Source organism: Lampetra fluviatilis, unplaced genomic scaffold (assembly GCF_964198595.1).
Source record: "Lampetra fluviatilis unplaced genomic scaffold, kcLamFluv1.1 SCAFFOLD_708, whole genome shotgun sequence".
NCBI lineage: Eukaryota > Metazoa > Chordata > Hyperoartia > Petromyzontiformes > Petromyzontidae > Lampetra > Lampetra fluviatilis.
The window spans coordinates 1-10000 of NW_027620813.1; the positions used below are offsets into that span (position 1 = coordinate 1).

General features: G+C 62.9%; 1 long non-coding RNA gene across 2 annotated transcripts in view; it reads right to left on the reverse strand.

The window, feature by feature from the left end:
- Positions 1 to 129: 129 nt before the first annotated feature.
- Positions 130 to 10000, reverse strand: part of LOC144954408 (uncharacterized) — a 23179-nt gene continuing 13308 nt past the window's right edge. For both annotated transcript variants that reach the window (XR_013641184.1, XR_013641185.1), the window contains exons 3-4: positions 8438 to 8570; positions 130 to 148 (exon numbers count right to left, since the gene is read on the reverse strand). This is a non-coding gene — a long non-coding RNA (uncharacterized LOC144954408). The remainder of the gene's footprint in view (positions 149 to 8437; positions 8571 to 10000) is intronic.

Consider the following 10000-nt stretch of genomic DNA (forward strand, 5'->3'; position numbering starts at 1 on the left):
GATGATGCAGAGTGTGACATCATCACCACCGTGATGGTGGTGACACCTCACGCGCCTGATGATGCAGAGTGTGACATCATCACCACGGTGATGGTGGTGGTGGTGGTGATGGTGGTGGTGGTGGGGGTGGTGGTGGCACCTCACGCGCCTGATGATGCAGAGTGTGACATCATCACCACGGTGATGGTGGTGATGGTGGTGATGGTGGTGGTGATGGTGATGGTGGTGGTGGTGATGGTGGTGATGGTGGTGGTGGTGACACCTCACGCGCCTGATGATGCAGAGTGTGACATCATCACCACCGTGGTGATGATGGTGGTGGTGATGGTGATGGTGGTGATGGTGGGGGTAGTGGTGGTGGTGATGGTGGTGGTGGTGATGGTGATGGTGGTGATGGTGGTGATGGTGGGGGTAGTGGTGGTGGTGATGGTGGTGGTGATGGTGGTGATGGTGGTGATGGTGGTGGTGGTGACACCTCACGCGCCTGATGATGCAGAGTGTGACATCATCACCACGGTGATGGTGGTGGTGGTGGTGATGGTGATGGTGGTGATGGTGGGGGTAGTGGTGGTGGTGGTGACACCTCACGCGCCTGATGATGCAGAGTGTGACATCACCACCACGGTGATAGTGATGATGGTGGTGGTGGTGATGGTGGGGGTGGTGGTGGTGATGGTGGTGGTGGGGGTTATGGTGGTGGTGGGGGTGGTGATGGTGGTGGGGGTGGTGGTGGTGGTGGGGGTGGTGGTGGTGGTGGTGGTGGTGGGGGTGGTGGTGGGGGTGGTGATGGTGGTGGTGATGGTGGTGGGGGTGGTGGTGGTGATGGTGGTGGTGGCGGTGGGGGTGGTGATGGTGGTGATGGTGGTGATGGTGGCGGTGGTGGTGGTGGTGATGGTGGTGGTGGGGGTGGTGATGGTGGGGGGGGTGGTGATGGTGGTGGGGGTGGTGATGGTGGTGGGGGTGGTGATGGTGTGGTGGTGGTGGGGGTGGTGATGGTGGTGGGGGTGGTGATGGTGGTGGTGGGGGTGGTGATGGTGGTGGGGGTGGTGATGGTGGTGGTGGGGGTGGTGATGGTGGTGGGGGTGGTGATGGTGGTGGGGGTGGTGGTGGTGATGGTGGTGGTGGTGTTGGTGATGGTGGTGATGGTGGTGGGGGTGGTGGGGGTGGTGGTGGTGGTGGGGGTGGTGATGGTGGTGGTGGTGGTGGGGGTGGTGATGGTGGTGGGGGTGGTGATGGTGGTGGGGGTGGTGGTGGTGGTGGGGGTGGTGGTGGTGATGGTGGTGGTGGGGGTGGTGGTGTTGGTGATGGTGGTGATGGTGGTGATGGTGGTGGGGGTGGTGGGGGTGGTGGTGGTGGTGGGGGTGGTGGTGGTGGTGGTGGTGGGGGTGGTGATGGTGGTGGGGGGTGGTGATGGTGGTGGGGGTGGTGGTGGTGATGGTGGTGGTGGGGGTGGTGGTGTTGGTGATGGTGGTGATGGTGGTGATGGTGGTGGGGGTGGTGGGGGTGGTGGTGATGGTGGTGATGGTGGTGGTGGTGGTGGTGATGGTGGTGGGGGTGGGGGTGGTGATGGTGGTGGTGGGGGTGGTGATGGTGGTGGGGGTGGTGATGGTGGTGGTGGTGGTGGTGGTGATGGTGGTGGTGGCGGTGGGGGTGGTGATGGTGGTGATGGTGGTGATGGTGGCGGTGGTGGTGGTGGTGATGGTGGTGGTGGGGGTGGTGATGGTGGGGGGGGGTGGTGATGGTGGTGGGGGTGGTGATGGTGGTGGGGGTGGTGATGGTGGTGGGGGTGGTGGTGGTGGTGGTGGTGGTGATGGTGGTGGTGGGGGTGGTGATGGTGGTGGGGGGTGGTGATGGTGGTGGTGGGGGTGGTGATGGTGGTGGGGGTGGTGATGGTGGTGGGGGTGGTGGTGGTGATGGTGGTGGTGGGGGTGGTGGTGTTGGTGATGGTGGTGATGGTGGTGGGGGTGGTGATGGTGGTGGGGGTGGTGGTGGTGGTGGGGGTGGTGGTGGTGATGGTGGTGGTGGGGGTGGGGGTGGTGATGGTGGTGGTGGGGGTGGTGATGGTGGTGGGGGTGGTGATGGTGGTGGGGGTGGGGGTGGTGATGGTGGTGGTGGCGGTGGGGGTGGTGATGGTGGTGATGGTGGTGATGGTGGCGGTGGTGGTGGTGGTGATGGTGGTGGTGGGGGTGGTGATGGTGGGGGGGGTGGTGATGGTGGTGGGGGTGGTGATGGTGGTGGGGGTGGTGGTGGTGGTGGTGGTGGTGGTGATGGTGGTGGTGGGGGTGGTGATGGTGGTGGGGGTGGTGATGGTGGTGGTGGGGGGTGGTGATGGTGGTGGGGGTGGTGATGGTGGTGGGGGTGGTGGTGGTGATGGTGGTGGTGGGGGTGGTGGTGTTGGTGATGGTGGTGATGGTGGTGGGGGTGGTGATGGTGGTGGGGGTGGTGGGGGTGGTGGTGGTGGTGGGGGTGGTGATGGTGATGGTGGTGGGGGGTGGGGGTGGTGATGGTGGTGGTGGCGGTGGGGGTGGTGATGGTGGTGATGGTGGTGATGGTGGCGGTGGTGGTGGTGGTGATGGTGGTGGTGGGGGTGGTGATGGTGGTGGGGTGGTGATGGTGGTGGGGGTGGTGGTGGTGATGGTGGTGGGGGGGGTGGTGATGGTGGTGGGGGTGGTGATGGTGGTGGGGGTGGTGGTGGTGGTGGTGATGGTGGTGGGGGTGGTGATGGTGGTGGTGGGGGTGGTGATGGTGGTGGGGGTGGTGGTGGTGGTGGTGGGGGGGGTGGTGATGGTGGTGGGGGTGGTGATGGTGGTGGGGGTGGTGGTGGTGGTGGTGGTGGTGGTGATGGTGGTGGGGGTGGTGGTGGTGGTGGTGGTGGTGGTGGTGATGGTGGTGGGGGGGTGGTGATGGTGGTGGGGGTGGTGATGGTGGTGGGGGTGGTGGTGGTGGTGGGGGTGGTGATGGTGGTGGGGGTGGTGATGGTGGTGGTGGGGGTGGTGATGGTGGTGGGGTGGTGATGGTGGTGGGGGTGGTGGTGGTGATGGTGGTGGTGGGGGTGGTGGTGGTGGTGATGGTGGTGATGGTGGTGGGGTGGTGATGGTGGTGGGGGTGGTGGGGTGGGTGGTGGTGGTGGTGGTGGTGGCGGTGGTGGTGATGGTGGCGGTGGTGGTTGTGGTGGTGGTGATGGTGGTGATGGGGGTGGGGGTGGTGGTGGTGGTGGCGGTGGTGGTGATGGTGGCGGTGGTGGTGGTGGTGGTGGTGTTGATGGTGGTGGTGGGGGTGGTGATGGTGGTGATGGTGGTGGGGGTGGTGGTGGTGGTGGCGGTGGTGGTGGTGGTGATGGTGGTGATGGGGGTGGGGGTGGTGGTGGGGTGGTGGTGGGGTTGGTGGTGGTGATGGTGGTGGTGGGGGTGGTGGTGGTGGTGGTGGTGGGGGTGGTGGCGGGGGTGGTGGTGGTGGTGGTGGTGGGGGTGGTGGCGGTGGTGGGGGTGGTGGTGGGGGTGGTGATGGTGGTGGGGGTGGGGGTGGTGGTGGTGGTGGTGATGGTGGCGGTGGTGGGGGTGGTGGTGGTGGTGGTGGGGGTGGTGGCGGTGGTGGTGGGGGTGGGGGTGGTGGTGGGGGTGGTGATGGTGGTGGGGGTGGTGGTGGTGATGGTGGTGGTGGGGGTGGTGGTGGTGGTGGTGGTGGGGGTGGTGGCGGTGTTGGTGGGGGTGGGGGTGGTGGTGGGGGTGGTGATGGTGGTGGGGGTGGTGGTGGTGATGGTGGCGGTGGTGGTGGTGGTGATGGTGGTGGTGGGGTGGTGATGGTGGTGGGGGTGGTGATGGTGGTGGGGGTGGTGGTGGTGGTGGTGGTGGTGGGGGTGGTGGTGGTGATGGTGGTGGGGGTGGGGGTGGTGATGGTGGTGGTGGCGGTGGGGGGGGTGGTGATGGTGGTGGGGGGGGTGGTGATGGTGGTGGTGATGGTGGTGATGGTGGTGATGGTGGCGGTGGTGATGGTGGTGGTGGGGGTGGTGATGGTGGTGGGGGTGGTGGTGGTGATGGTGGTGGTGGTGGTGGGGGGGGTGGTGATGGTGGTGGGGGTGGTGATGGTGGTGGGGGTGGTGGTGGTGGTGGTGGTGGTGGTGGTGGTGGTGGTGATGGTGGTGGTGGGGTGGTGATGGTGGTGGGGGTGGTGATGGTGGTGGGGGTGGTGGTGGTGATGGTGGTGGTGGGGGTGGTGGTGGTGGTGATGGTGGTGGGGGTGGTGATGGTGGTGGGGGGTGGTGGGTGGTGGTGGTGGTGGTGGTGGTGGCGGTGGTGGTGATGGTGGCGGTGGTGGTGGTGGTGGTGGTGATGGTGGTGATGGGGGTGGGGGTGGTGGTGGTGGTGGCGGTGGTGGTGATGGTGGCGGTGGTGGTGGTGGTGGTGGTGTTGATGGTGGTGGTGGGGGTGGTGATGGTGGTGATGGTGGTGGGGGTGGTGGTGGTGGTGGCGGTGGTGGTGGTGGTGGGGGTGGTGGTGGGGGTGGTGGTGGTGATGGTGGTGGTGGGGGTGGTGGTGGTGGTGGTGGTGGTGGTGGTGGTGGTGGTGGGGCTGGTGGCGGGGGTGGTGGTGGTGGTGGAGGGGGTGGTGGCGGTGGTGGGGGTGGTGGTGGGGGTGGTGGTGGTGGTGGTGATGGTGGCGGTGGTGGGGGTGGTGGTGGCGGTGGTGGGGGTGGTGGCGGTGGGTGGTGTGGGGGTGGGGGTGGTGGTGGGGGTGGTGATGGTGGTGGGGGTGGTGGTGGTGATGGTGGTGGTGGGGGTGGTGGTGGTGGTGGTGGTGGGGTGGTGGCGGTGGTGGGGGTGGTGGTGGTGGTGGGGGTGGTGGCGGTGTTGGTGGGGTGGTGGGGGTGGTGGTGGGGTGGTGATGGTGGTGGGGGTGGTGGTGGTGATGGTGGCAGTGGTGGTGATGGTGGTGGTGGGTGGTGTGGTGGTGGTGGGGGTGGTGGTGGTGGTGATGGTGGCGGTGGCGGTGGTGGTGATGGTGATGGTGGTGGTGGTGATGGTGGTGGTGGTGATGGTGGTGGTGGGGTGGTGATGGTGGTGGGGGTGGTGACGGTGGTGGTGGCGGGGGTGGTGATGGTGGTGGGGGTGGTGATGGTGGTGGGGTGGTGGTGGTGGTGGTGATGGTGGTGGTGGGGGTGGTGGGGTGGTGATGGTGGTGGGGGTGGTGATGGTGGTGGTGGCGGTGGTGGTGATGGTGGCGGTGGTGATGGTGGCGGTGGTGGTGGTGGCGATGGTGGTGATGGGGGTGGTGGTGGTGATGGTGGTGGGGGTGGTGGCGGTGGTGATGGTGGCGGTGGTGGTGGTGGTGATGGTGGTGATGGGGTGGTGGTGGGGGTGGTGATGGTGGTGGGGGTGGTGGTGGTGATGGTGGTGGGGGTGGTGGCGGTGGTGGTGGTGGTGGTGGTGGGGTGGTGGCGGTGGTGGTGGCGGTGGTGGTGGGGGTGGTGGCGGTGGTGGTGGTGGTGGGGGTGGTGGTGGGGGTGGTGATGGTGGTGGGGGTGGTGGTGGGGGTGGTGGCGGTGGGGGTGGTGATGGTGGTGGTGATGGTGGCGGTGGTGGTGGTGGTGGTGGTGGGGGTGGTGGCGGTGGTGGGGGTGGTGGCGGTGGTGGTGGGGTGGGGTGGGTGGTGGGGGGTGGTGATGGTGGTGGGGGTGGTGGTGGTGATGGTGGTGATGGTGGTGGTGGGGTGGTGTGGTGGTGGTGGTGGGGGTGGTGGCGGTGGTGGGGGGTGGTGGTGGGGGTGGTGGCGGTGGTGGTGGGGGTGGGGGGGGTGGTGGTGGTGATGGTGGTGGTGGTGGCGGTGGTGGTGGGGGTGGGGGTGGTGGTGGGGGTGGTGATGGTGGTGGGGGGTGGTGGTGGTGATGGTGGTGATGGTGGTGGTGGGGGTGGTGGTGGGGGTGGTGGTGGGGGTGGTGGCGGTGGTGGGGGTGGTGGTGGTGGTGGTGGGGGTGGTGGCGGTGGTGGTGGGGGTGGGGTGGTGGTGGGGGTGGTGATGGTGGTGGGGGTGGTGGTGGCGATGGTGGTGGTGGTGGCGGTGGTGGTGGGGGTGGGGGTGGTGGTGGGGGTGGTGATGGTGGTGGGGGTGGTGGTGGTGATGGTGGTGATGGTGGTGGTGGGGGTGGTGGTGGGGGTGGTGGTGGGGGTGGTGATGGTGGTGGGGGTGGTGGTGGTGATGGTGGTGGTGGGGTGGTGGTGGGGGTGGTGGTGGGGGTGGTGGCGGTGGTGGGGGTGGTGGTGGTGGTGGTGGGGTGGTGGCGGTGGTGGTGGGGGTGGAGGGTGGTGGTGGGGGTGGTGATGGTGGTGGTGGTGGGGTGGTGGTGGTGGGGGTGGTGGTGGTGGTGGTGGTGGGGGTGGTGGCGGTGGTGGGGGTGGTGGTGGTGGTGGGGGTGGTGGCGGTGTTGGTGGGGTGGGGGTGGTGGTGGGGGTGGTGATGGTGGTGGGGGTGGTGGTGGTGATGGTGGCGGTGGTGGTGGTGGTGATGGTGGTGGTGGGGGTGGTGATGGTGGTGGTGGTGGTGGGGTGGTGGCGGTGGTGGTGGTGGTGGGGGTGGTGGTGGGGGTGGTGATGGTGGTGGTGGTGGTGGGGGTGGTGATGGTGGTGGTGGGGGTGGTGATGGTGGTGGTGGGGGTGATGGTGGTGGTGGGGGTGGTGATGGTGGTGGGGGGTGGTGATGGTGGTGGGGGTGGTGATGGTGGTGGGGGTGGTGGTGGTGGTGGTGGTGGTGATGGTGGTGGTGGCGGGGGTGGTGATGGTGGTGGGGGTGGTGGTGGTGGTGGTGGTGGTGATGGTGGTGGTGGGGTGGTGATGGTGGTGGGTGTGTGATGGTGGTGGGGGTGGTGATGGTGGTGGGGGTGGTGATGGTGGTGGGGTGGTGATGGTGGTGGTGGCGGGGTGGTGATGGTGGTGGGGGTGGTGGTGGTGGTGGTGTATGGTGGTGGTGGGGGGTGGTGGTGGGGGTGGTGATGGTGGTGGGGGTGGTGATGGTGGTGGGGTGGTGGTGGTGGTGGCGGTGGTGGTGATGGTGGCGGTGGTGATGGTGGCGGTGGTGGTGGTGGTGATGGTGGTGATGGGGGTGGGGTGGTGGTGGGGGTGGTGATGGTGGTGGGGGTGGTGGTGGTGATGGTGGTGATGGGGGTGGGGGTGGTGGTGGGGGTGGTGATGGTGGTGGGGGTGGTGGGGGGTGGTGGTGGTGGTGGTGGGGGTGGTGGCGGTGGTGGTGGTGGTGGGGGTGGTGATGGTGGTGGTGGCGGTGGTGGGGGTGGTGGCGGTGGTGGTGGTGGTGGGGGTGGTGGTGGGGTGGTGATGGTGGTGGGGGTGGTGGTGGGGTGGTGGTGGTGATGGTGGCGGTGGTGGTGGTGGTGGTGGGGGTGGTGGTGGGGGTGGTGGGGGTGGTGGCGGTGGTGGCGGTGGTGGTGGGGTGGGGTGGTGGTGGGGGTGGTGATGGTGGTGGGGGTGGTGGTGGTGATGGTGGTGATGGTGGGTGGTGGGGTGGTGGTGGGGGTGGTGGTGATGATGATGATAGTGATGATGATGATGATAGTGATGATGATGATGATGATGATGTTGATGATGATGATAGTGATGATGTTGATGATGGTGATGATGTTGATGTTGATGATAGTGATGGTAGTGATGGTAGTGATGATGATGATAGTGATGATGATGATGATGGTGACTCACGTTGCTCTGGTAGAGCATCTGCAGGTCTTGGTGATGATGATGATGATGATGATAGTGATGATGGTGATGATGATGATGATAGTGATGATGGTGATGATGATGATGATGGTGATGATGATAGTGATGGTAGTGATGGTGATGATGATGATAGTGATGATGATGATGATGATGGTGATGATGATGATGGTGATGATGATGATGATGGTGATGATGATGATGATGATGATAGTGATGATAGTGATGATGATGATGATGATAGTGATGATGGTGATGATGATGATGATAGTGATGATGGTGATGATGATGATGATGGTGATGATGATAGTGATGGTAGTGATGGTGATGATGATGATAGTGATGATGATGATGATGATGGTGATGATGATGATGGTGATGATGATGATGGTGATGATGATGATAGTGATGATGATGATGATGATGATGGTGATGATGATGATGGTGATGATGATGATGGTGATGATGGTGGTGATGATGGTGGTGATGATGATGATGATGGTGATGATGATGATGATGGTGATGATGATGGTGATGATGATGATGATGGTGATGATGATGATGATGGTGACTCACGTTGCTCTGGTAGAGCATCTGCAGGTCTTGGTGATGATGATGATGATGATGGTGATGATGATGATGGTGATGATGGTGATGATGATGATGGTGATGATGATGATGATGGTGATGATGATAGTGATGATGATGATGATGGTGACTCACGTTGCTCTGGTAGAGCATCTGAAGGTCGCGGTGGATGGGCGACTGTGGTGAGTTGGGGAGCTCCGCTCGTCGCTCCGAAACAAAATCTCCTCCCACAAGCCCCTCGCTCCACTCACAACCCAACTCCTTCACTCTACACACACACAGTGACACACACACAGACACACACACAGACACACACACACAGTGACACACACACAGACACACAGACAGACACACACACAGACACACACACAGACACACAGACACAGACACACACACACAGACACACACACACACACACACAGACACACACACACAGACACACACACTACACACACACTACACACACACACTACACACACACACACAGTTACACACACACACTACACACACACACTACACACACACACACAGTTACACACACACACACAGACACACACACACACAGACACACACACACACAGACACACACACAGACACACAAAGTCTCCCACAAGCCCCTCGCTCCACTCACAACCCAACTCCTTCACCCTACACACACACAGACACACACACACACAGACACACACACACACAGACACACACACAGACACACACACACACAGACACACACACAGACACACACAGACACAGTGACACACACACAGACACACACACACACACACAAAGTCTCCCACAAGCCCCTCGCTCCACTCACAACCCAACTCCTTCACCCTACACACACACAGACACACACACAGACACACACACACACACACAGACACACACACACAGTGACACACACACAGACACACACACACACAAAGTCTCCCACAAGCCCCTCGCTCCACTCACAACCCAACTCCTTCACCCTACACACACACAGTGACACACACACAGACACACACACACACAGACACACACACACACACACAAAGTCTCCCACAAGCCCCTCGCTCCACTCACAACCCAACTCCTTCACCCTACACACACACAGACACACACACACACACAGACACACACATACACAGACACACACACAGACACACACACACACAGTGACACACACACACACAAAGTCTCCCACAAGCCCCTCGCTCCACTCACAACCCAACTCCTTCACCCTACACACACACAGACACACACACAGACACACACACACAGACACACACACACAGACACACACACAGACACACACACACAGACACACACACACAGTGACACACACACACACAACAACAACAACCGCCATTCGCCACTAAGTGGCGGTGACGTCACCACGACGCTTGTGCCAGGCCATGTGCACCTTGAGGCCACGTGAAGTGTCGAACGCCCGCTGGCAGGAGGTCACGGGGCAGACCCAGGTGCCACGGGTCGACTGACCGAGATGACCGAGATGACTGGCTGATGCACCACCTGTGCCCCCTACTGTGCCAACTTGCTGTGCTTTAGCCACCCGGCGCTCCGCTCGTTGTTGTGAGCGTCGCTCCTCCGCCCTCCGTTGTTGTTGGAGGGCGACTGCCTCCAACTGCCCAGTAGCGTCCTTCACGAGCCTCCTCCACTGAGGCCGATCTTGACACCGCTGGTACCAGTCATCGGCAA